At 44.4% G+C, this 26,793-nt stretch overlaps 1 protein-coding gene across 9 annotated transcripts in view; it reads left to right on the top strand.

Moving 5' to 3' along the window:
* The first annotated feature begins 16,990 nt into the window (after positions 1–16,990).
* Positions 16,991–26,793, top strand: part of MET (MET proto-oncogene, receptor tyrosine kinase) — a 100,128-nt gene continuing 90,325 nt past the window's right edge. For 2 of the 9 annotated variants that reach the window (XM_083800091.1, XM_083800086.1), the window contains exon 1: positions 17,409–17,534. The gene's annotated coding sequence lies outside the window, so the exon portion shown is untranslated. The other 7 variants (XM_083800085.1, XM_083800092.1, XM_083800090.1 and 4 more) reach the window with 7 other exon arrangements.

Here is a 26,793-nt window from a genome sequence, read left to right as displayed (position 1 = left end):
AGCCTGGGAGCCAGCGATGGGACAGTCTGGAAGGTGGCCATGCAGATGGGACCTGACTGAGAGACCTCTGCCATCTCCTGTGCCAGGAGACTCTGGAGGACTACCTGCAATCCACCTCTTTCTGATAATATGGTTGATTACTGTCTCGCCCTTGCTTTTGAGGCTTATCCAAACAAGCAGGGAGATGCCAGCAAGAATAAAGGATCATGTTACAATGGATCTGACACAAAAATGTATGTTTTTTTGGACACAACACAAATGTATATTTTTACTATCATAGTACAAAATCAAACTGTGCTGACCTCCAAAAACTCCATGTATATCATGTGATCAGATTAAAAAAAAAGTAACATCCTGAGAAAGGAGAATACATGATTTCTGGATGTCTTGGGGATGCTGTAAGCATAGGGTACATCCCCACTGTCTTCACTGAGGATGTTTAACTTAATTATGTTGAGTACTGACAACAGAGCTAAGGGGAAAGGGCTAAAAGAGGTCAAAGTCCTTAAGGTTCTTGCCCGTTTTACAGCTCGTGCTGAGGCTCATTACAAGCCCAGTCCCTTATTGCTGAGGACCCTGATCATTAAGCTGTGTTTTGGAAAGCATGAAGAGGTTCAGTCCTGGGTACAACCAACCATCAGCTGCTGTCTCCTGAAATTACTTCAAGAGCCTTAGCTCAGTTTTTAGTGGATGTGTTCAGACCACAGAAACAGTCACACCTTGTTCCTTCCCATATCTACCTTGAGCACTTCCAGGTGGGACAGCTCTTTGCTCTGAGGTATAGTTCCTCTGTCTGAGCACCGCAGGTCAGTGGTGCAACCGCATTAGGGAGAATGTAATTATGTTCTTCAGAAAGAAAAATTCGTGCTTACAGTGACATTGCTTCAGGGAGTACAATCTTAAACAACCCCTCCCTGTTTCAAGGCTATAAATAACTCAAATCTCAAAACTTTTTATGCAATGACTGCCTAAAACTGCATTTCTCAGAGTAACAACATTTTCTTCTGTGAAAAGCAAGACGGGCTAACCAGTAGCGGACACAATCTTATCCGTGAACTTAATTGCATCCTAACAGCTGAAATGTAATCAGAACTTCAGCGATACAAAAAGCCATTAAATAATAACTGCAGGATTAGATTATGTGCCTATATAACAGCTTCTCTAGTCTTCACATTCAAACAAAGCCAGACTGCATAAGCAACCATGCAGTGAGATCCATTCCTTCCCTCAGAACAACAAATATATATAAGTATTTGGAGAACTAAGCATAAAGGTAATTTCAAGTAAAGAAACGCTGGCATGTAAACAGGCTGATGGCACTCCCTCTAGTCCCAAGCCGTATCTTACGACATCTTCTGTGAACCTTATAATGGAATATCTATGTGCAGGTTTCTTGGCGCTGTTTCAAAGAAACTCGGAAAAATAAGAGGTTCTCCTTAAACTGAGATGTCTTGCTTGTGATAAACAAGCAAGATGCTGAAATCTTTTTCTAATCTACTTCCAAAATGATTTCCAAGTCTCACATTTCTCCAAAATATTGTTTAAAGCCCAGTGCTCCATCATAAAAAAAAAAAATCAAACTCTGCAAAAAAACTATTTTTTTAGTTCTAACAGTTATTACAGTTTGTTTTGGCTTTCGTTTTTGCCTGCAGTCTTGCATTTATTTTGTTAGGTTTTTTTTTTTTTTCTGTATTTTTGCCCCATAAGGTTCTTTCTGGAATTTATGGTGTCATCATGCCTCCAAACAGACTTTTATATGGTCCAAAGTACCGTGGTAGTTCCTTCAGCTTACGTGAAGTGTTGCACACACGGGCTTGTTTCTGTTTTGCAGTGCTGGCAATCTGCCTCGAGCCGAGAGCCAATGTCCCAAGACGAAGTCATCGCGGAGCCCCACCTGGCAGCACAGCCACGCAGCTCCATCACCCTGAACCCTGCTGGTAGGTGAGGTGTGCCCCAGGGGCAGGTAATGAAGGCAAAGAGCTGGAGCTTTCTGGGGATGCTGCTTGCGGCACCTCGCTTCATCCTGCCTCTGAACTAGCCATGCCGGTGCACATATATAGACGTCCACGCACTGAGTCTCAGGGAAGTAAGTCCTGGTTTTGCAAAATGCCAAAGGAAAAGCGAAGCTGCAGGACCGCAGAGCCACGTACTATGTTTGGTATCTGCTCTCTGAGAATCATTGCTGATTTATCTTTTTAATTTCCATCTTTCTGGCTTGGACCTTTTTTTAAGCCTGAGTTATGACCATCGTTCTCCTCCTCGATTGTGCACTTCGACTGAAGAGTGCACTTAAGAGCTGACTCCAGCTGCCTCGAGGAGAATAATGTGACTGGCAAGGTTGACTCAGGTTTCCCCTTAGGCTTCTCATCTGTTGAAGTAGCCTTTATAAGTGAGTTTGTTTTCCATCTGAATATTATTCCACAATGGCATTCAGGATGGGATTCAACTGGCATCAATTCTTACTTTCTAAAAAGTCAACTCTACAGCTGCTGTCCAGGCTGCTGAGAGCATAAGGAAAGACTAAATTAGGCAGAGATGCGTACACCTTCCTTCACTGACTACAGATAGGATTTCACTAGTTTACATTACATACCAGGCTTTTGCACTCTTTAAGATTAGGTGAGGAGAATCTCATTTTCAGCAATTACAGAAGCTTGAGCTTTATGTTTTGAATTCTGAGGTGATGAGCTCTATGAAAAACAGCTCATCAACTGAATGGGGGGCCTACGGCAGCTTAACAACTCTGGTGGGTATCGACAGGAGGTGGACCCGAGCACTTGGTTTCTTCTGAGCCCCCTGCTCCATACAGAGCTGTTGACCAGCACATTCTGTCTTTACTCCACACTTTAATCCAAGTGTTCTCTGGGCAGTCTTCCTGCTGTTACTATTTTGACAAATACCAAGCACAGCAAGGGTAATAATAGCAGCATTTTCCAAAAGTTAGTGAAAATTTTCACCAAAATGCCCTCTAAAGACACAGCAGAATAAAGCAAAGCTCTCATTCAGATTTTAGCCCTACCTTCCACCTACACACACAAACAAACAAAAATAGTTTACCTTACTTTAGTATTACCTTGAGAGCAAATAAATTATTCCACTGCAGACTACAGTTAGACCCATATTTTCCTTTAACTTGTACTTAGCAGCGAGGATGCTGACTAACTCATGCGAAAGCTGATAGTCTGCCAGTACTTTCCTATAATTTCCCTTGAGGGATAAACAGATTCTCCCCAAATTGACTGAGAAAGCACGGGGCTAGGAATTATGCAGCCAGATCCATGCACAAGTTGTAAAAACAATGAAGAAACAATTATGCACGTGTGAGCGTACAGTTCACACCCAGCTTGCATTAATTTGGGTTCTGAGACCTGAGTGACAAACTCTTGAGCTAATGTTGAAATGAAAATATCTTGTAAAAGAAACATGCATATCTTCAGAATCTGAAACATTTTATTATTAAGGAAAGCTTATTGGTTCTCAAAATGTTTGCTTTCAGAGACTTCTGGGACTCTCATTAAAACAGAGCAGCACTAGAGAAAGTTTTGAATACAGTGACAAAGATGGTGCTCAAAAAAGTGACTAAATTGACTAGGATTTGCCAGCCTAGAAAAAGGACAATGAGGGCAAAACACAAGAGGTACAAAGAAGTGTAAGCATCACAGAGAAAAAAAAATATAAAGAGAATTGTTCATTATTTTTCAAAATGCAGGAATCAGAAAAGATAAATGAAACCAAGAGGCAGAGGGATTAAAACAAGAGTACATGGGCTTTTTTTTTTTTTTTCCCACACAGATTCTAGTTAAATAGTGGAACTCATTGGCAGAGGACACTGTGAAGGCCAGAAGTGTGAAAAATACAGAAAGTGATAAGAAAGGTTCATAGAAGGAATATCCATCAAGAACGAAAGCCAGAGGAATCAACAGCTGGCTCAGGAAGTTTGGGCAGGAAAACTAGGGAAAACATCCCTGCTTGTTTGCCTTGTCCTTATTCTTCTTCCCCAAACACACGCTCTGGGTGACTGTTAGAAGTCTGACAAGTTTTGAGGGGTCTTGTCCTGATCCAGTACAGAACTTTTTATATAATTAGGCAGTTGGTGTCTCCCTTTGGATCTCTATTTCATTGCTTTGTTTATAAATACTTTCTAAAGTTTTCCAGTGTAACCTTACTTCGAAGTGCATTTTCATCAAAGCTGGTGAATTTTCTAATATTTCACAGGTCCTTTTTTTCTTGAGTTATCTGTTGGGCCTTTGTCTCTACAAATTCACTAACTTTGTCACATTGAGGACTCTGATCTATATTTCTTGATACAAGATTTTGGATACAATGAGACTTCCTCTTCATGTGTGTTTTTTCTTAAACCTAATCAAAACAAAATGAATATTTTTTGTGAGAGAAATAGGAAAAATATATTTAGTGATATTCTTGCCAATATTAAACAATCAAACTGCAGTAATGAGTAAGCACGTTATGAATACCAAGTAAGGCTACAGCAATGATTAAAATAAATAAACAGAAAACTCCTTTCAGCAATTTGAGGACCATATTTGTTGCAATGCATTTTTAAAACTAGCCAGCAGAAGTGTGAGTATGAGTAAGATGCAAGAGCTAAAAACAAAACAATAGGCCAGTGTTCAGACTTACAGAAGAAGGAAGTATGAGCAACTTAAAAAGCAACAGAGAACTGGTAAATAGAGAAAATAATAAATGCAAATAAATCACAGCTGCAGAGGGAATTACAGAAAGTTAAATGTTTGATGATGTGAAATCTAAGTAGTTTAATTCTAAGTGTTAATTATTTCAAGTGCCGTTTGCAGCATGCTGAGTCTAGTGAAACAGTATGAATCACTGTCTAGTCTTAAATATGAACCATAATGGAGTTTATGCCAGTGATGGTGACTGTTTTCCCATTTTAGTACTAAACCAGTCTTCAGGCATTGTTTATTTGAGGGGTTTATGGCCCTTCCCCTAGCTTCTGCTTTGTCTTTGTACAGCACAACAGTTCTTTTTTTCACAAATGTTTCCATATCTGATTTTGAAACATGCAGAAGGGCTATTTTTTCATCCCCCTAAAGAGACAAGCTGTCTCGATACAAATATTGATATCACTGGCTTGTTACAGCTGCCAATAATTTGGTCTCAGAATGGGTTTGTGCTGCACATCACTCTCCAGCAATGTTTTGTGAGAAACTCTGCGTCATATAATGGCACACACAGGTACAGGATTTTGTCATCCTGGTGCAGCTCTCACCAAACTTAAAACCCAAGGACAGCACTGAAGCTGCTATAATATATTTTGTAGGTTTTATTTATTTTTTTCCTTGTGCCATGATTTAGTAGGCAGTCGCTGATAATGTGTTGAAGGAACAATTCAGACCCTTCAGAATAAAAGAGATTCTTTTGGTTTTTGCTTTTTTCTCCCTTTTGATTGATTCATTTGCTCTAGTACTATAGAGTACTTCTTAGTTCATGTTATTTATATACTAATATACCAGAGATTAAAAGATTCCTCAAGTGTGTATACCCCAGACTGTTTTAGAGGTGAGTTGGGAAATTCAGTTTAAACTACAATAAACAATTACACATGGACAAGTCCTTTATTCCCTGTATTAACAGCCTTCAACAATTTTAGAAGAATTTAATCCCAAGCATAATTTGTAGGAATCACTGCATCTCAGTATAGCATTAAGTTTCAGTGCTGGTATAGTGGAACTGAGTCAGTGGCATGTTTAGACCAATATTGCTTTTAAAACACTGTTTCGGTGAGAATATACTTCTTAAACAGAAAGAAAGTATTAGGAACTTAACTTACACAGGTGTTTACATATATCATAGTAGGATGCCCATCTATATCATTAGGTACCTAAATATTTACAAAAATTTGGATGCTCTATAGCAAAATTCTGTGGGAAAGAAATGAGCTATTATTTGACCATGGCGTGCCATGCATGTTTATGCCAATACACAAATAATATGATGTAGATATTATCTCGGAATCCACGAGGTGGCAGTGTCATAGTTTTCTTGGTACTACGTCCTGAAACGCATTTTCTTTTAAAATATCTAAATGTCATTGGGATATTTATCACCTCAGTTTTGAAAAATCTGGGGAAGTTGTTGAGACATCTGCTTTATTTCCAAAAGCTGACAATGAAAAATTATTTTCCTAAGAAAAGGCAGAAACTGTTGTGTAAAGATGAGAAGCCCATCTTGTTGTGAGGCATCTGTCATGTTCCTGTGTGCACAGTGCTGGGGTGTCTGCACAGGCTTGTGCAGGATGCTGAATTCAGGCGTGATCATATCCTGCACAGAAATCAGAACATAATGCCCTGAAAACAGACAGTCCTCAGAATCCATTTTCATTTTCAGTAATAAAAGAAAAATAAGAAAGGAATGACAATTTATCCCTATTTCAGTTTTATTTAGAAAACCTTATCATTCCCCGGCTTTGTTATTTAGCAAATCTACCCAGTGCCAGGTCTGTGTTAATTTATATCAGCTCTCTCTAATAAAATGTATCTTACTGGGAAAGTGGAATACAAAATATGACCACAAACATACTCATGAAAATATATCCACACTATATTTTTTAATATCTGAGGAAAGACACATTATTGTCCCACTCTTGTCTTCCCAGGGAAACGCAACATCCCTATTGCAAATTAAGGAAGAGGTCAAGCAGAATTTAACAAGTGGTTTCACTTGAATTCCCTGGCTCCCGTCGCCTTCACAAATGCCGTGAGGCTGCTGTGTTGAGACCTGCGCTCTGTCATGAGGGCTGTGCTCCGTCGTGAGGGCTGGAGCTGCTGGCCATGTGCCAAGGTGGAGCCGTGCGGCCCACGCACAGCTACCGTCACGGGGGGAAGATTGATGCCATTGGGTAGATCCCATCTGTCAGGGCCTGTCAGTTTTCCTAAGAGGACGATTAATTAATGTAATCTTATTCAAACGCAATATATCAGTTCCAGATTTTTGTATGCCCAGTGTGAGCTTTCCTCCCTTATTCCAGCAAGCCCTGCAGTATACACCAGGGATTCACAAATGGAGTTGTTCTCAACAAAGCCTGTGCTGTGCCATCAGCTGGCTCAACCCATCAGCTCCCCACCAAGTGACCAGTTAGGCTTCGTGGCAGCTACAGCCCTCTTCTTGCAAACTTACTTTAGTTTCATGTCTGTGATCACAGCTTTTCCTTCTCCTCTGATCCCTGCTCAGTGCAATCTGCCCCTCTTCCCTTTTCCAGCACTCCACGCGGCTCTGTCTCTGAATCCCCCGCTCTTTTCTCTTTTCCATAACAATCTCACCCATGTGAGATCTCTGCTGTTTTTCTGCTCCAGACCCCGTGGGCAGAGCTCAGCTGCGTGATGAGGACACCCTCACAGAGGTGCCTACTTGCGGGTGTCTCAGGCCACACGGTGTGGAGGTACGCTTGGTACTGTCACCCTGCTCAGGAAACCTGCAGACAACCAAGGTGAGTCTCGTTGTCTACAAGACACACTCCACCCCCTCTGTCCAAACTGGCATTTCTGTTTCCCTGCAGACGTCTCCCATCTCCAGCAGCTCATGCTACACCTGACGCACCTCTCAGCCGCCCTCAGAGCTTGGCCACCTGCGTCCTGCAGCAGGCCCCAGGTACGCCACCACCGCGTGCAGGTCCCTTGTGTGGTGTGCTCTGGCCACCACCACGTGCAGGTCTCTTGTGTGCCCTGCCAGGGGTCCAGCCTCACCTCAGTCCTGCCTCCAGATGCCTGCACTTGGCCTGGCAATCTGAATTGCAGATTCAGCCTCTGCAGCCTTTATAATTCATCTGCACGTATTCAAAGTGGTGGGTCTGCTCTGAGACAGGGCAGCCGTGGCAGGGCAGGTAGAACCAGCTCTGAATCCCTCTAAAAGGCCGCTTTCCTGGACTTCCTACCCATGAAAGTCTTATGTGTGGTATACACTCAAGACAGAAAAAAATAAAAGTTTCAATTTCAAAAATGGTAATTTTCAATGCCCCGTGCAGGTTTTAAATGTTCCACGTAAAGTAAATGTTTATCAGACTGTTGGAACTACCAAGATAGGCACAGCAAAGAGAAACAAGATAGTCCTTCAGCCAGGTGTCCATTTAACAACCATCTCCAACAACACCATCTCAGAAATAGATCAGTAGTCCAAATGTTTCTCATTAGCCCTGCCTTTAATGACACTTTAATGAAGCTGATAATTACCACAGCTAGTGAAATTATCCATATAAACTTTGCAGCACCTTTATTCTGAAGAAAGGGAGAGAACTATACAGTGATGTCTTTAATGTTACCTTTCATAATGGGAAAAAGGATCAGCAGTCTTGAGCCAAGAAATTTAGGAGAAAATTAGGAGCTGCATAAGGGTTGGGGTTTTATATTTTTATCTGTGGATTTTGTCTGCATTCTCTCTTGAAATAAAAATGAACTACTTCAAAGTCTCTTAGACAAAGCTGCAGGTACCAACATTTAGCAGGAATATTTCCATTGAGATTTTATCCAGATAACTGGTTTGAAATCTCTCTCTTGCACTTGCCTCGGTGTTTCCCTCACAGCACTCAGGCAAAAAGCTGGGTTCTTCTTGTCGAACTACCAGTATTCAGCTGACAGACCCAGAGAAGAAGCATTTATGTCATGCATCTCATATGTAATATATGAAGGAAAAGGAAATGTTTCATGTCTTAGATGAGCTGGATTACATTGTCAGATGTTTTCCTCTGCGCTGCCATTAACTTTAAGAGGAGGCCAGGCTGAGGATTCCCAGACTGGGCATCTCCAAACACACATGAAGTGAAGTGAGCTGGGTCTTGCCCAGGTGCGGGGGGAGGCTGGGAACAAAGGTGAGCCCACGCCTAGCAGGAGGCCAGCCCAGCTGGGGTGAGGGGCTGGAGACCTTCCTTTCCTTCCTAAAAAGGAGCAGCCTTTCCTTTTCATCTCCAGCCACACCTCCATCCCTGACATGTTTGTGTTGGGATAGGCCTCTTCCCTGATTAATGCCAATAGGATGTGTGCGGTGAGACACATTGCAGTCTTCTAAGATAAATAATGTTAACGGTTATTACATCATTACTGCCATTAAAGCATATACCAGCAAAACATTTGCAATACATTTTAGCTCTGAGAAAAGCAGTAAAAACTAATTTGAGATTTAAAAGACCTGCCTAAGCTTGCACATTCAGAGGAAACTGCAAGCACCCAACCCGTGGAGAATCTTTCTGCACCACTTCCAGTGTCCCTTCTAGGAGCCTCACGGCACTGGTCCTTTATGTCTCAGGGCTCTGAGGTTGCAGAGTTGGTGACCTGGGTGCCTCCAAGTGTCCAGCTAAGCTCACAGCCTGACTTGTCTGAGGTGACCGAGCTGACCTGCTGCATTCGGTGACCAGGATGGCCAGGATATGAATTGCATAAGCAACCCTGAATTGCAAGTAACCTTTGCAAGCAGGTTATGTGAGCAGCTAGCAATGCAAACAAGCTACTCATGTACCACTTAGCATGAAAACATAGGCAAAAGGAAACAGCTTCAGAATCAGCTTCATAACTCAAGGTCCCAATTTAAAACCTGTGGATTTAATTTTATTTTCACATGAGGGTTGCCTCTGTGACCTATTTAGACAGAAAAAAAAAAAAAATCCTTCAGGATCTTTGGACCTTCAGAAAAAGAATTCCATTTTAGACCTACTTTCTTCCCTCTGCTTCTCTAGAGGTTTCCTCCTTGTCTTACCTTAGACAAGGCAGTCGTTTTCTTTGTTCCTTGGTCCCTCATCAGTAAAGTGAAGATAATAGTGCTTCCTATTTCAACAGTGGCTTTTGGGGCAGATTAAGACAGCTGGAGTTTGAGACATTCTTCAGGGTATTAACATGGGAGGCAGATACCAGGGGAAGAGCGTACGTAAGAAAGAAGAAAGAAAGGGTAAAATCTTTCTTGTCTCTTCCTTGGGAGTCAAACTTTGGGAGCTAACGTGGGAGTCAATCAGAGCTGGATTTGTCCTGATGGTAATTGCAGCTTTTATAGGATCATTTAAATTGTCTGTCAAATGAAAATATTTCTGTATAATGAGCATGCTATTAAAAACACCCCTGCCAGACCGAGGGCAGACACAGTCACCATATCTATGACGGGCTGGCGCAGGCTCATGGCTACGACCAAACTGGCACCTGGGCCAGTGCCACTGGCCTTGCCTGGTCCTCCACAAGCAGGATGGGCATGCAGGCAGGGCGAGTACCGCTACTTAACCTGAAACAAAAGCATTGCCTTCCAGTCCCTTGCTTCTGATGTGCTCATCACAGGTCTGACAGGCTCTGTCCCACTGTTCCCCTCTTTCCTGCTGCCCTCCGGGTCCAGTTCTTGGTGCAGCATTTCTGGTCCTAATGAGGACCTTAGAGGTTAAATAAATCCAACAGAACTGACCAAAATCAGAAGGCATACTTACAAAAAACACATTTTAACTTTGTATTTTGCCTTGAGACCACGTGCTGAAAAGGCTCTTAGGCATCAGGTAGAGGAAAGTGAAACATAAAACTACATCGCTGGAGTAATCACTTTTGGTTTGGCTCAGCACCTAGACACTTCTTGTTTGATTTGACTTCAACATGTTCCTAAACTCAAAGTTAAACTTTAAACTCACCTGAGTCCTTGCTGGTACGTTAAAGTTGCCTTCTGTCTGGATGTTACACAGCACTGTTAATAGCTCCCACTGGAATACAACAGGTAAATTTCAAATAATAGTACAAGGACAATTTGATTTTGTCTGTGTGTACGAAGAAATATATTTCTGTCAGCATAGTCATATTGTTATGTGTGCAAATATTTCCTGGCTACACAGTATGGGTGTGCTTCTGCCTAATTTAAAATAATGGGATTTTAACGTTGACTTCATTCTCCATAGTATTAAATTCATAATCAGCACATGAGTCTAATTAAATTATGAAAGTTATTGAAAGGAATAATCTCCTATCAAAATTCTTATGAGTTGGGCTGTATCCTAAAGGAGCCTTAGGAAATACAGCTTTTGGCAAATATCATATACTTACATCATTACAGAATCAACAATGTTATTCTAAAGTTAACTTAAAAATGCAGATTCTTTAATGATAATGAGCCAAATCCAGCCCTGACTTACAACTGACTTTGTCACAGAATACTTTTCTTTATCTTTAAAAACGTACTAAAACAAGTATTGTGCATAAAATGCAACACATTCTAAACCACATCTGGGAAATAGCTCATATTTAATGACATTAACTAAAAAGTGTTTTAGAACTGTGTTCTTCTTCTTCATGGCCACATAGAAGACATGTGATACAATTTGATGCAGTCATATGTGCGTAAAGGACCAGATTTTGCAAACCAGTAAGTAATTCTCTGTATAAGCCCCTAGAGAGGGTAAAAAGATACTGATGGAACCTAGATCCAGCTCCCCAAAACTGAGCATGCCAGGCAAATTCTCACTATAAACCAAATCAGTCAAAGTTTTGCCAAAGACATCCATTTTGGTCATTATCAACAGATAAAATGCAAGCTCCCACGTCTGCAAATACTTATGTATGAGATTAATTTCATTACTAAATGTTCTCTAATGTTTCTCTTTTCTTTTCACTTGAAGACTGGTCAACATTAAGCCAAGGAAATGTAGGTCAATACAGGATCTATATTTCCTGTATTCCCTGGAATTTTATGGAAGTTTTAGAATGATTATTACTGTTTTTAAACTGTTTTCCTCTCTCACGCATGTTGAAAAAGTATTAAGTGGAAAACTCTTCCTGCTATTCTGACAATAGGCAAGGTGTTATAAATGCAAGAAGTAAGCAAGCAAGAAAATAAAATGATTTTCTTCTCAATCCTCTCTGTTTCATTCATCTGGGATACTGCTTATAGCAGCATTTCTTTAGGCTGCAGTATCCTGAGATGTTTTTGGATAAAGAAAACATCGGAAGGTGGTAGCTCTCTTTCAACTTGCAGGCACTGACCAAAGGTGTTACTTGTGCAAATGGTAGAGCTGCACGGTGAGCACAGAAACCAGCCTGGAGATGCCCATGGCAGCACCAGACCTAGGTATGTGCTTCACTTTAGGCATGTGAGTATCTCCAGTGAAGCTTACATCCTTCAAAAGTGGGCTGAATTAGGACGGCGTTTGTTCACGCGTGCTCACACGTGTGTTGGTGCAGGCACTCCCTTGCCCTGATCACCAGGTGTACACATAGCTGGAGGCAGGATTTGTCCCTCTGCTTTTAAATAAGCAGATTTTCTATTTCCAGCCTGGGCAGTGATCTGTCTGCTATGACCTTTGTAAATACAAACAGCAAACTGAAGGAAAAAAAACGCTGTACCTGAGTCACAGCAATCAGGCTGAAAAGAGACATATGGAAACTTTCTAGCAGTTAGTCCAAAGATAATCCTGCAAGACTGGAAATGTCATAACTAGTAATTTTACTACAGGAGCAACATGCTTGCAGTCAAAATACGGAGGGAAATTAAAAATGTACTGAAAAGTATGTCCGGAAACAGTTACAGCTATCAGACCATTTTAAGGCAGCTGAATGAATAACACCACTGAAAATATGAACCTAATATATAGCAAATTCCTCAAGGTGTAAACATCTTGCTTTTTACTATCATAGGGTTTGTTTCAAGTTATACAAATAAACAAATTGACCATGCCAGAGTGGCACATATATGATATCGGTTTGGGGTTTTGCTACTGTGCTTTGTCTGAAGCAGTTCATGTGCCAGAATTTTTCCACGGTGTGTGCTTGAAAGCCTTTGCTTCTGCTGTTTGAGCTCACCAAACACACCAAGGGCTACTGCAGCTGAATCTATTTCAGGGATGTGAGCACAGAATCATAAAGGATATAGTTTTTCATCCATTAAATGATTTCTTGGTTTTGTACGCTGAGAGATACTCATTCAGGGATTTAGCTCATTTCAACACAGCTTGGAAAGGAGGCATGGTGGAGGTGGGGAGCAGGGCTGCAATCCACACCATCTCCTCCCAGTTCCCTGCTGCTTTCCAGAGGGTGAGGAGCCTCCACGGTTTAAACTAATATAAATCTCGGCTGCTGCGAGCCCACCCTCCTCCTCGGTCTCTGACCTCGTCCTTCTGCAGGCACTAGCACTCATGTTACTGCATAGCAGATGCATGTAAAGAGCTGATCTGCCTGTAAACTAAGCTTTGTTCTTTCAAGTGATTAATTTTTTCCTGGATTCCTGAACTTCATGTGCCAGCTGCCCACGTGGTCACCAAGTCCCTGAGGCTGGCACAGCAGGGGCACAGACCCCTGGCAATCTGGACTTCAGATGCAGAAGCCACGTCCATATTTTCCTCTTTTCTCTAGCAATCCAGTTAACCGATGCCTACACACTCAGATTTCAGATTCACTCAGTTGTGGTGTTCAGTAGCAATGTTAAAGCCAGAAAGACAAAGAAGGAGGAAAACACCATCGAGTTAAACAAAGGACTTCCCTTTGCGCAGTCAATAAATACAGAAATCACCTGTGATACACAGCACAATTAACGAAACATGTTCAGCTACCATCTTACAATCAGCCTAGTGTTGCCATATAAATCAGAACTGCCCAGGGCAGCTCAGTGGTCAGAGATTAGGATTTCTACCAGGGGACTTCTATTTCTGGCTTTGCAGGGGACTTTTGCAACCTTCAGCCTCAAGCTGAAATTTCTTCTGGTGCCACTGTTGACCCTCTCACAAACAAACACAAAGTACTTATTAAGCTTTCAGAATTTACAAGCCTAGTTAATAAATGCCTACGTAATTAAGAAATAGCCATAAAGTGCAGTGATGATCGAATCTTGGGAGCCCACATTTCTAAGTATCAACTGTGATACTTCGTTTGTTCTGCGTCCCTGTCTCAGGCAGGGAGAATAACAGGCACGGTCGTTCTTCCCCCAGAGCCCAGACCACCAGTCAGCACCGTCTGTCCTTGCCCATCGTGTGGGTTTTGAGCCTAGGAAGGACAGAAGTGGAAGATGGAATATATCAGGGTGACTTGAAGGGGCAGAGTAATGTGAGGGAAAGGTGCCCCAGGCACAGCCCCTTCCCAGAACCGCCCCTGGTGCTCGCAGCCTTCCTGTAAGCAAGGGTCTGCAGCAGCTGCAGTTACACATTACCCCAGCAGGCTGCTGCACTGACGCCTTGGATCACCGGTCTGTAAAACAGTTGGGTTGGGTGGAGCCACCTACGGCTCGGTTTTTTTTGCATATCACCCTCTAGGGAGGCTCAGACCGAGCTACTCGCAGGCCACCTGGAAGGGTGCTGCTGCAGAAGGCTTGTCGGATACCCACCAGCACTAAGCTCAGCTCCAGAGATATTCCTCCCCCATGTCCTTAAGCCTTAAATTAATTCATTCCCACCGCCCTGCTCCCGGTGAAATCATTTACTCATGAGCAAGCCCCGCTAAGTCAGAAGTCTCTAGAGTCTCACAATGACATTTGCATTTTATATTCGCTTCCAGAGGTGTGAATGACGGCAGCAGAGGGCAAAGATCGAAACCACTGATGGTGCTGTGTAGCTGTGGTGCCTTGTGGTGTGGTGTGGTCCTCCAGAAACGCATCTCATTTTTGGTACTGCAGGCTTTAAAAAGGTGGTTAGATCCAGATTGACAGAGACAGTTAAATATCTCCTCCCTACTGATATTGAATAGAAACTGGGTACCAAGGAGAATCTGGTCTTAAGACTCCATTTTGCTACCTGTCCTCACAGTACTTAATATCTTAGGTTCTCAACACAAGTCACAATCAAGCCCATAGGACTGCGTTGGTCCCCTTAGTAAGTTCTGGGTGCACTACTGCTGATGCTTAGAAAAGTAATTTGTACTGTGTTTTCATTCCTCTTTACATTTGAAAGCTCAACTTAAGCATGGCCCCGCAATTCATTTTTCTAACTGCATGCCCGTATTCTTGGACAAGTGATGTGTTTGCTCATCAGCTCCCTATCTTGAAACACGTCAGGGCTGCATGTGCCAGTGCTCTCCCCTGTGCATTCCAGTTCTCTTGCTGAACAGATCACTCCGACAGACTCTCCTCTACACTTCTGATTTTTTTATTTTTTTCCCCAGTGCCGTCAGCTTGCTAAAATGTGCCACACTGTGCTATTTATGCCAGCCCTCTTAACGAAGTGCAGATGACCAGCGCCTTTTGGACGGGAGGCAGAAGCAAGGGGAAGTTAGTAGAAAAGCGTGGTAATAAATAGGTAACAGAGCGCTTCACCCAAAACTTAAAGGTGCTTCAAGCCCCCAGGCAGCTGCTCACGGTGCATACGCATCGCGGCACGAACAGTGAGGGGAGGATTATCAAAGCCCTGCTGCAGTGTAGTTGTCTCATACAGCTAACCTAAAATAACATGGCATCAGCACGGTCAAAATGGAAAGGAAACATCTGTTTCTCCTTTTTATGTTAGTGACAATCCATTTGTTAGCTTTAGAATAGCACAGACTGTCCCACTGATAACAGCTCGGGGGCTGGCTGTGCAGCCCAGGCAGGTGCATCGGGATCTGAAGAGCAGACTGAGACCAGATAATACGTGGGGCTGTCCTTAAGAGGATAAACACCAGGTTGAAAACTATTTCTTTATCATTTTCTTTCAAAAGCAATAAGGAAGATTCTTCCAAAGCTGGTGGAACTGCGCAGACGCACCCTAATTAACCGATGGGGGATTGAAGCCCAGTGAAGAGTGCGATTTAACTGCGACCATGCCTTTCCCTCTAGGGGCTGGCGTTGCATCTCAGTCTTCCTTTTCTAACTACTACTGAGTATTAATGGAGGTAAAGGTCATCGAAGTAAATGGACAGATTCCCAGTGACTTCAAACAAATGCGATCAGATCAGTTAGAACATTTGCATTGCTGGTTCCTTTTTAGCAATTTCAGCTCTCAGGGCACAGGAGAAGGGGCTGGTTTTATTTTCACTTTGTGTAATTTTTAGTGTGTTGCTGACATACACCAAGTGAGGAGGCAGAAAGTAGAACCTCTCCCGTAGCCATTGCGCACTTTTTATTGAAACGGGCTGACTTTTTTGCTATCTGTTGTCAGTAAAATACCCTGCCGAGCAAGAATTTCACAAGTTAAGCACATAAAAGGTTGCATGCTGTCTCAATTATACATTTGTTTTTTTGCGGAGAATTAGTTTATAGCTAGGTTAGATGCCTTTATCACCAGTGCCAAGAAGCCCATAGGAAAGAGAGACAGATAAACAAATTGTGAAAGCGCTGTTGATGCAGATTAGTGGGAGGCTGGCTGGCTGCTCTTTAAAAGCCCCGTGTCCTGATGTACAGCTCTGTCCACAGACCCGTCGTGCTGACACCCCGGGCCCAAAGCAAGTGCATACACTATTTAATTTTCCTTTCAGAATGGTTTGATGCTGACATTTTTCCCATGCTTAATCACGAAGCTGGGCAGTGTTTCTTCCAGTTCCTCTCACTTTACTCATGCAAAACATCCAACGGTTTAAATGGTATGATTAAGGGGAGCAGAACCGGGGCCAAAAAAGGAAACATGCCGAGGGAAAATAGATGTCTCCAATAACTCCTATTGGAACATGGGGCCTTTCACTTAAAATCTGGTTTAAATCAGTAGCTGCTGAAACTCATTAGCATAAGGAGATGGCTCCTCTGGTGCAGGCCCCGGCGCTGAGGCAGCTCCAGGAGCGCTCGGTGCCTCAGTTTCCCCGTGCCTCTGGAAGACGGAGGCACCGCTTGCTGTAGGAACCCCAACTCTGGGCATCCTGCACCCCAAAAGGAAGCATGCGCAGAGGCAGGCGGGTGTCTGCTGCTCTGTGCCAAACGGGGTCCCTTAATCCGGATTACACCCGTCCCTTAATCCGAATTACACCTTCAACAGGCCAAGGCACCGCGGGCACCGGGGCTAAATTCATCGGCCACTTCGCATCCCGGGAGGGCCAGGGACAGACCTTGGGGGTGCCACAACCCTGCCCTGCCCCTCGGGCTGAGCTTTTCCCACCTCTCGGGCGCAGGCACCTGACCTTACTCCTCCCGAGAACGCCTCCCCCGGGCTCGGGGCGAGGGCTGGGCGGGAGGAGGAAGGGGGGGGGGGGTGTCTCCATCAGCCGGCCCCCTACCCCAAGGGCTGGGGATCCCGGCCGGGAGGCACGGAGGCTACACACACCCGATATGCGGTGAGTCACGGGCAGGTCGGGACCGCGCCGGAGGGGCGGAGGGAGCCGAGGGGACCGGCTGATTTACCGCTGGGAGCCGCCAGCAGCGCGCCGGAGGCGCCGGAGGGAAGAAGCCGCCCCGCAGCCCAGGTGCCGGCCGGGAGGGAGGGAAGAGGGCAAGGAGGGAGGGAAGGAGGGAAGGAAGGAGGGAGGCGGCGGCAGCAGCCCCCCAAAAGGCACCGGCGGCATCGCGGGGCAGCCCGGGGGCGCGGAGGTGTGTGCGGGCTGCGCCCCGCTCCGCTCCGCCCCGCCCCGCCGGGCCGGCAGCCGAGAGCCGGGAACCGGGAGCCGGGAACCGAGAACCGGGAGCCGGGAACGGGGAGCTGGGAGCCGGCAGCAGCCCGCCCCGCACCGGTAAGGATGGGGCGAGCCGCGGGGAAGGACGGGGGGGCCCCTCCCGGAGCCCCGGGGCAGGTGGGCGCCCCCCGAGCCGTGCTCCCCGCTGCACCCCCCCAATCCCCGGGTCCTCCCCCAAAATGTGTCCCCCCCCCTCCCTCCTAGGGCTTCCCCCGCCCCGCTGCGAGCCCCGGGGGGGGGTGCCCCAGGAGGGGCTGGGGAGGGCTCGGTGCGACCCCAGGGCTTTCCCCAAGTTCTGGGTCCTCGGGCGTTCGCAGGCTTTCCCGCAGTCCTCTCGCGGGCTTGGTGCATGCGTGTGCCCTTATCGCCTTATTGCTGCCAGCAGGGTTTTGCTGGGAAGGGGACACAGCTCCGCGGTACGACAGCATTCCACCGCTCTTTGCATGCCGGCGTTAAATCGGGCGGCGTTACGCGTGCCGGCGGTGCTCGGCGGGAGCTGTGAGTTGCCCACCTACACCCCGGGGCGGAGCGGGGGGTACCGGCGGTGGCTCGCACACGGCGCGCCTGTAACCCGCGGGAGGGTGCTCGGGCTGCGATGCCTGCTTCTCCCAAGGGACCTGTGCCGTGTGTGGTGGTTCATCCGCTTTCATCTCTCAGCCTAAAAGTGCTTTTCTGCATTGTCCGCCAGCAAAAATAGGATTGTGCTTTTTTTTTTTTTTTTTTCCTCTCTCTCTGAGATCTGAGCAGTTTGGGTTCATAACCGGGCGAGGGAAAGTCTCTCACATGTTTCTCTAAGAGCTGGTTAAATGTTTACAGATCATACACTGCCAGAGCAAAAAGCTAGCCTTTGGCAGGAGCTGCGTGTTGAAAACAAAGTAACTTGGAGAATGACTGTATCACTTGTTCTTTGTGTGCCCTAATCCGTCCTCAGCGCTCTGATTCCTCCTCTGACTCGTCTCCTAATGCAAACTGAATCATTTGGAAGAAGGAATACTTTATAAAACATTCATCTCTCTATTTGCAGAAAATAGTCAGCTTCTTTCCCTTTCTGGCGAGGAGGGGATGAATTGCCTTTATTACCCCGTAGGGCTTGTTTTTTTTCCCTTTCTTTTCCATTTTCTCCTGTCTCTAAGGATGACCGCGGCACAGCAGGTGGTTATCTGTGCACAGCACTGCACGTGTTGTGGCTGGAGCGCGGCTGCTGGGCGAGCTGGTGCCCGGGGGTGGATGGGGCACGCTGGTCCCGGCGAGCCCACCAGGAAGCCGGAGCTCAGCAGAGGCTCAGTGAGCAGCTCACGAATGCGAAGCCGAGTGGCAAACGTCGTCCTCCCAGAAACGCCTTTCCCATACTGATTCTCCCGCGTTTATGGCTCTCTGGAGCCTCAGCTGAGGAGCTGTAACCTCCTCCCACTGGCCCAGTGTAACCAAAGGGGCCAGCCCACCTATTCTCCCCCCTTCTTCTGTCATCTGCAAGGGGCTGCTCTGTATTTTTCAACTCGGCGCAGAAACCCAAAGCCTGCTGCCTCCCAGATCCGGCTTCCCGGACCCCAGAGAGCAGCTCGCACAGCTGGCTGCAGCGCAGGAGCAGCAGCCCTGCCTTCATGGCTGCAAAGGGAACCTGATGCCGGCAACGTGCCGGGCCGGGCTGGGCTGGCCGAGCCAGAGAGCCTGGGCTGGGAGTCCCAGACCTCCAGATGATGTGCTTTGTGCCACGGCTGCCTTGTCGTGCTGATGTGTCTAGACTTCATTCACTTCAGACTGAAAGCGAGGGGAGGGACTGCATCTCCATGTGTGCCTGTGCAGTGTGTAGCAGAAGGGAAATCCTGCCCGGGCTCTCCCAGCCTGCGCTGCGGAAGCAGCACGCGTCGCTTCTTGGTTTGGAGAGGGATCGAGCAGCTGAGTGGTGTCCCCTGAAACAACCTGGGCAGGAAGATGAAACCCAGAAGGGAACCACAGGATTTGCTCGGTGCAGCAGAGAGGAATGGGTTACAGTGCCATGCTTCAGACCCTTCCTGAGATTATGCCTTGCAGCTGCACCTTTGTAGCTGGTTCCTGTGACACCCCTGTGACCAAGCTTCCCACCTCTGGCTGGCCCTCGAGCCACCGACACAATTCCACGCTTCATAGCCTACTACCAGCAGTGGAGCTGTCAACCCGTGCGTCTTGTCTGCTGTGGCCACAGCCTGCGATCACCTCCCACACGAGGGTTGGCAGCCAGTAATCACATCCACGGAGCTCACCAATGATGTTCGCACCGTGGTGGTCCCTGCGTGCCGCCGTGGCGGAGCAGGACCACAGCTCCGTGGAGGACTCCACAAGTGGCGTCTCCCTGCCTGGTTTGCCTGTCCCTCCCCGCACGGCCGTGCCAGGAGGCCTGCTGTTGTTCTCCCCTGGTAAAAGTGCTGTGTTTTTCTTGGCAATGGTTTTAATGAATCTGTATCTCCTACATGGCGAGTGATGCAAGCGTGTTAGCAGAAGACATTTTTAAATCAGTTTCCTTACCCAGGGGAAATGTAGTATAGACAGGGCCTTCAGGAAACGAATAATTAGGTGACCTTTTTCCCCCCAGAATATCAGGTCTGTTTTATGTAGAGCTGTTTGAAGTCGCACAAATTCTCATTACTCTCCAAATCTCTAACCTTGCCTTGTTTAAGATACCTTTTAGGAAATCAAATCAGTGTTTCAATCTAATTTCCAAAGGCATTCAAACACATGGTATGTGCGCTAACTTGTTTCCTCTAGCATTAACAAATCTAGCAAATTGCCAAGCTATTTGCCTTCAGGAAAACTATGATGTTGTACAAGAAGATAAAGTATTTTTTCCTCCAATTTCAAACATTTAAAAAAAAAAAAAGGAAAGGCAAAGTTATCAGACCAATTTGGTCGAGGATGTAACTCTTTGAAGGAAAGAGTGCTACCAAGTAGATTGCCCTTTTCAGGTGTCTGCTTTCTGATCTGTTCTGGGACTTTTTATTTGCCCCGTAATCCCTTTCAGTTACTTGATGCAACCGGATGGTGACTGAGACCCCTGGCTCAGATGGGCCTTCCTTCAATTTGCTAGGATCGCCCACCCCAAATATTGGTGTGGGCAGTAGAAGTGGAGAGACAGAGACCAGGAGGGCTTTGTAACCAGGGCCGGGGCGGCGTGGATGGAGGGTGAAGGAGCAGAGGCTGCGTGCGCCTGCGTAACCTCGGGGCATTTCATTTTTCAGGCAGGTGTCGATAGCAGGAGATTTTCTGTAATGCTGAGGAGTTTAATAAGCTCTAAATACTTAAGCGAAACGCTCTCTTTGTGTGTCCTGCAGCTCTTTGATACCCTTCTGTTTGTCCCAAGAAAATTAACATGAAATTGCCCTTTTCTGTGGAAGGCAGTGGTAGGGGTCTTGTTTGAATTCAGGATCAATTCGGTTGCAAATGGATGTGAAAGGAAAATTGCCTAATGCTTTCAGAAGATTTTCATTTTGCTCAAGTGTTCACACCATGGTCATCGCCATGGTATTTGATAGCTATCCATTTTGTTGTGTGTGCTGCAGCTTTAACCTCTGTTTGAAGGGTCAGATCAACCTATCTTTTTTCCTTATAGTCACGGGGAAATAATTCCTACATAAGTTGCTTTCCTCTACCATAGCTCCTTCATTTTGACGTTTATCCAACTAAACGGTATCAGAGTCTTTTTGACATGTATTGGTATCATTTCTGCAAAGGATCAGTGACCCAGCTTGGCAAATTTTAAAAATCAGCAACGTAACTAAATATGTGACATTTATTGAAATTCATTCTTTGCCATGGAGCTACTTTCTTTCAAAAACATTGAGAATAGCGAGGGACCGTGCCTGCAATTTGATTAAATCTATGGTTGTTCCCATTTGCCTCCTGCAAATTGATTCCCCCCCCGCCTGCTCCCCAGCTCGACACGCGTATTGATTAAAACCTCTGCCCTGGTCCGAGCCAGCACACATCTGATGTTTGTGTGCGTGTTCCTCCCGTGCAAGTTGTGACAGGCTCCGAAGCCTGCGAGCTGACTGTGCTCGTGGGCTATCGGAGTGGGAAGGTTACTTAGCAATTGTTTTACACCGTATGATGACACATCTTTGAACCCCATTGTATGAAGGAAAAATACCTTCTGACTGGAGAGAGATTTCCTGTTTATGTGTGTGTTTTCTGGAATTAAGGCTTCCCCTGTGTGTTGGCCGAGTATTTTTTTGTAATCCAAAATGGCAACATGGCAAGGCACCTACGGAGTTTATTTTTTGGACAGGATACAGGTCTTTTATATTTCAAAATAGCATGGCTCTGGAGTTGGTGATGAAGCATAGGGGCCTCTCAGTTACACTTCTACGAGCAGACTCAGTTAATTGAGGCTGCACAGTTATAAAGACAGATAGATTTAGGCAATAAGTAATTAACTTTTATTGACATTTTTATACAATGTAAGTTGTTCGCTTCCCACACAGGAAGTTTTTGACTTCAGGCAGATGTTCTTTCAACATAAGGATATGATATTTGCCAAATGTATAATTTATTTTATGAAATGGGTAGAATCATGGCTTTGGTTGTGTCTGAAGGGAGTCCTTTAAGACCTTCTGCTTCTCTGTACAGAGCAAAGGGTAGCTCAACTGGTGGCCTCTGGGCAGGAGCTGCAGGAGGGTTGCAGGCTGAAAACCTGAAAGGCTTTCAGCTGTGTAGACATCGGGGTGACCAGAAAATAAAGCCACTCCTGCCCTAGGTTTGTGACCTTGCAGCACGCCTCTGCACCCTTCGTGCCATAGTTGAACCCCCTCGAGAGGGGAGAGCTGTTGTTGCAAGGCTCAAACCAGGCATTTTGCCTATAACAGTAACAGGGCTGGACCACCCTGAACTTCGGCAGTAAAGTTATAGTTATTTATTAAATACAGTTTTAAGGTTTCTGGTTTGCCTCAAATGATGCTCATTTTAAACAACTGTCTGGGCCTGGGAGAAACCTGGACTAATGGACTGATTACACGGAGCATTTCTTAGGGCTGAGAGCCGCGTGGACCCTGGTGTGGGATGTCCCGGCCCCAGCTGCGCTGGCCGCTGCCCGTGCCCACGTCTGGCAGAACATCTTCCTCAGCACAACTCCAGCCCCTCTGCCTCCTGCCACAGGGGCTCGGGCCCGCAGCACAATTGGATCTCCAGCAACTTGCTCTTTACATTTATATTTTTGGGTTGTGCTGTTTGCCTGATAGCCACCAGCAACATGGTGGCCCCAGAGATGTCGTCACATGTCGTGACACTGAGTTTTCAGGGATGATGGGCTTTGCTCTGCCTTTGGGTGTGTTTGCACAGTATTTGCAAAGTGCATTTCCTCTCCTTCAATTTGTGTGGAAGATTGAGGTATCTTTTGCCGCATGAAATTCTTTTAGTTAATATTTGTACAAATAGATAATTCTCGCAAGAGTGATTTATATCAGTCTAGATTCTGTGGAAACAGAAATCCTTTCTGAGCGTGTCTAATGAGCAGATGAAAATAATTGCAGGCTACACTTAGAACTGCAAAATTCCTTATTTCCCCCTTATTTGAGAAAAAGAAAAAAGAAATGTTATGTCCTTTTATTTACTTATTTTATTTAGCTTGTTTGAGCTGGGTGCTGAACCTCACCTTTCATTACCTTTGTTTTTCCATATTATAAGTGTATTAACTAAGATGATTTCATGCTTGCTCTACGTAGATCTATAGTACTGTGAATGCCTAGTAGCATACTTATTTTTTTACTACTTTGTATTTAGCTTTATCATGAATAGGAATGCTTTTCGGTCTGGTTGACCCAAGCTAAATAACCTAAGTTTCAGGACCATTAGAGATATTTATTTGAATTTACTTGCCCCTCCTCCCCACCCAGATGACCCTATGAAGGTAAAGGTAGCAGGTTTCCGTGTAACTTCGTACTTTGAGAAAACTCCCAAATCTGTGGGTTGTCCCCAGTGCATGACTGGAAAAGAACATGGCTTGCTCTATAAAACTGGAATAACTTTACAAGCTTCATCTGTCTTCAGACATACGCTGGCATAACTGAGGCTTGAATTTCTCTCTATCTTTAAGGTTGTTACACAGCCAAAATTGTATTAGGCCTTCTGTTATGGGAATTATATATCCTTTTATGTGTCATTATATATCCTAGTATCTGTTATCATTTTATTATATCAGTTTCTTATGTGTCTACATGACATGTGTCTTCTCATCCAAAAATACCAGTTTCTATTAGCAGGATATGGAACAGGGAGGCAGTTTTGCTGAAGACAATGAAAGGTGTTGGTAGTTGAATTCATGTCAAAAGTTGATTAATTCCTCTTTCCTAATGTCATTGAAAATGTTAAATGAATTACTGGAGTTATATTCAGTTTTCCTGTCTGTGGAAAGTGGATACTGATTTTTAAATGTTATATATTACTGTCCTGCAAAACCTTTGGTTAAAGTCTTTAGGCTTATTGCTTTTGTTCTTTGGATTAGAGGCCAATGTTTTTCTTTGGGAAAAATGATTCTCATTGGTACTCGGTATTTGATATCATTCTTACAAATGTCCAAAGCTGCAGTAAAAACATAAATACAATCACAATATTAATGATGCTTTTAAAAATAGGTAGAATGCAAACAGTATTGGAGTCCAGTGAAGCAGTGAGCCAGTGTGGAGCTCACTATGCGATTAAACACTTCCACATCAGAGAATTTAATTCAAATTCCACCCTGAAAAATGTGCTTACCGCCCATTCAAATGAGTGGAAAATGTTGAGCATGTTGGAGGATGCAATTTAGCTCACAGTAGCTGATCGAAAACTTTATCTTAACGGTTGTTTAACCCTTGTGATGAAGGGAAGCTTTGGCACACGTTTTGTTGTTGCCTTCCCGTAGATGTTCAAGGACGGAGTGTTGCATGGTATGAGTTTTATCCTTGTTTGTGTTTGCAGGGCTTCCAGATTGTAAACGAGGGTGTTCCCTTAGCCTAGGGGAGGTTCTAGTGTAGGTTCTTAGTTAAAATAAGGGCGTCAGGATACAAGTAAATGGTAGCCTTCAGTGGAAAATATGTAAGTGCTGAGAACAGGTAGAGGACCCACAGCTGTACTACGATTTTATTTCTCTGCATTGTGTTGTTTTCCCCATTTCCTAGTATTTAGTGTTTATTAAGCACACTGTGGTTTTAATCTGAAATTCCCAAATGTCTGTTTTTCCTGGTATTGCAAACACTGCCCTTACATGTGAATCACAGAGAGCATGGCGCAGTGGCAACATTTCACTGTGCCCTTTTACCTTCTCAGAGGATTATATAGCTCCTTGCCTGGGGATGTCCTCTTCTGTGACATTCTCCAGATCCTGCCAGGTCTGCACCTTGGCTCATCAGTCAGATCACCACAATGGGAAAATCCTATTGAATCTACTCAATACGGGAACCTTACTGTAAGTCTTTGAACCATCATATAAAACTTAATACTGGTTCTGTTCTTGCTTTAGGATTGTAAGATGTTAAAAGCCCTGTTACACTTCATGTTCCATTAAATCCTATATAATTCAGCTACTCTTATTTGTATCATATTCCTTTGGATTTTGTCCTTGTTGTCCCAGAATTACATACACAAGGGAGATGGATTGCAAGGCATGCCAATTTGTGAGAAAAAGGATGTTTCCCCTCCTCTTCTGGTTAAATTCAGAAAGACCTGCCCAAACATAGCTGTCATTTTCCAGGATAACTCTGGCAGCCTACATAAGAGGAGGAGCTCTGAATGTAGAGCATGTTAACAGAAACTGAGAGAGCTGAGAGCCATGCGGGAGGTGTGTGAAGCCAGCACACTGTGCATGAAATCACAAAATTCATAAACGACCTCCTAATTGCAGAATCGAACCCTATGTTTTTCTTTCCTTTATTTTTTTCTTTTAAAAATAAAAAGGGAAAAACACTGTGCGTGGTCATTATCAGTCAGAAGGACTGTTTGCCATTTCTCTGGAGTTTTCTCTCGTTCTGAAAACACATTTACAAAAATAAGTACATGTTTGTTCTTCTTCAGATGTAAGCTGCCATGATAAAATCAGCTTGTGGATAGCTTAGAGACATCTTTGCTGCTTCCTGAAAATTACTGCATGTTTTTTTTGTTTGTTTTCAAATTGAGAGGTTTTCATACAGCATGCTTTGAAATAACTCCTTTTATGCAAATAATACCACACTCTCGTAAATTAAATACAAGCTGGGCCAAACTGTGCCTGCAGATAAGCATGCATGGCTTCCAAAGTTCCCTTGACTTCAGTGGGAGTGCTTCTTGCTTATCTGGGAGTATTAGCCTAAAATCCCTTCAGGGCACCAAATAAAAGTAACAACCAGTGAATTGTTTTCACTGTACAAAAAGCCTTTCAGGAAGCAGCACTGAGCAATAAGAGGTGGGTAAGGAAAAAGACAGTACCCATTTCCCTGCTAGAGTATGGGTGTATCTTCTGTCTTCTGTAAAGGTGAATCTGAATACAGTTATTTACCATTGCATGCTATTAATAGGGGTAAAAACCTATCAGTCCACTGACTGTCCACTGGCATTATTTATAGGGATTTCAAAGACATACAAAAAGGTAATGCCCGTGTCCATTAGCTACTTACTTGGAAATGCAGTGTATGTTCATTCAATTTTTCTTTAAAGCATAATGATTTTCTTCATTAACAATATATAAGATTTTTAAAGATTTACTCTTCTGCACCTATCATCCCTGTTAAGTTATGCCTTCTGCATCTCAGTATTTATCCTGTGTCATCTGTTGCTCATTTTAAATGAGGTAATATTGAGATTCTGTCATGTCAACAGATCTTCTGCCTTTCAGGCTGTTTTAAGCACCCTGTTTTCTAGTCCTTACTCAGCTGAACTATCGTAGGAATCGATGAGAATATTGTTTGCATAAAGACTGTGGAGTCCAGTCTTGGAAAAGGTGGCAGCTTCACAGTAAAGGAATGTAACTTAGCTAGGCAAACCTTAGGACTAAAACCAGGTTTTGTACAAAAATCCAGGTGCGTAACAAGTTATTTTTCTCATTGTCACCCCAGGAGCTGTATCCTGTTCAAACTTCAATTGCTTGATTGAGTAATTATTAATCACATGAGTAGTCCAGCTTTTACATAGCATTAAATAAGCACAACAACGTACTTTGAATATTATAAGTAGGAACAGGAATGTAAAATAAAGTGTTCTTGTTATGACAGTGGCCTTTGTTCAGTGCCTGAAGTGTTGAACTCGGTTGTGTCAACTACTTAAGAAAACCTCATGCCCAGGAATAATTGTTATAGTATAAAATCTTAAATTAAAAACATGCATTAACTGATGTTTCCAA

The sequence above is a fragment of the Anser anser genome (assembly GCF_964211835.1).
Source record: "Anser anser genome assembly, chromosome: 1".
In the NCBI taxonomy this organism is placed as follows: Eukaryota; Metazoa; Chordata; class Aves; order Anseriformes; family Anatidae; genus Anser; species Anser anser.
This window is presented reverse-complemented; position numbering and strand designations above follow the sequence as displayed.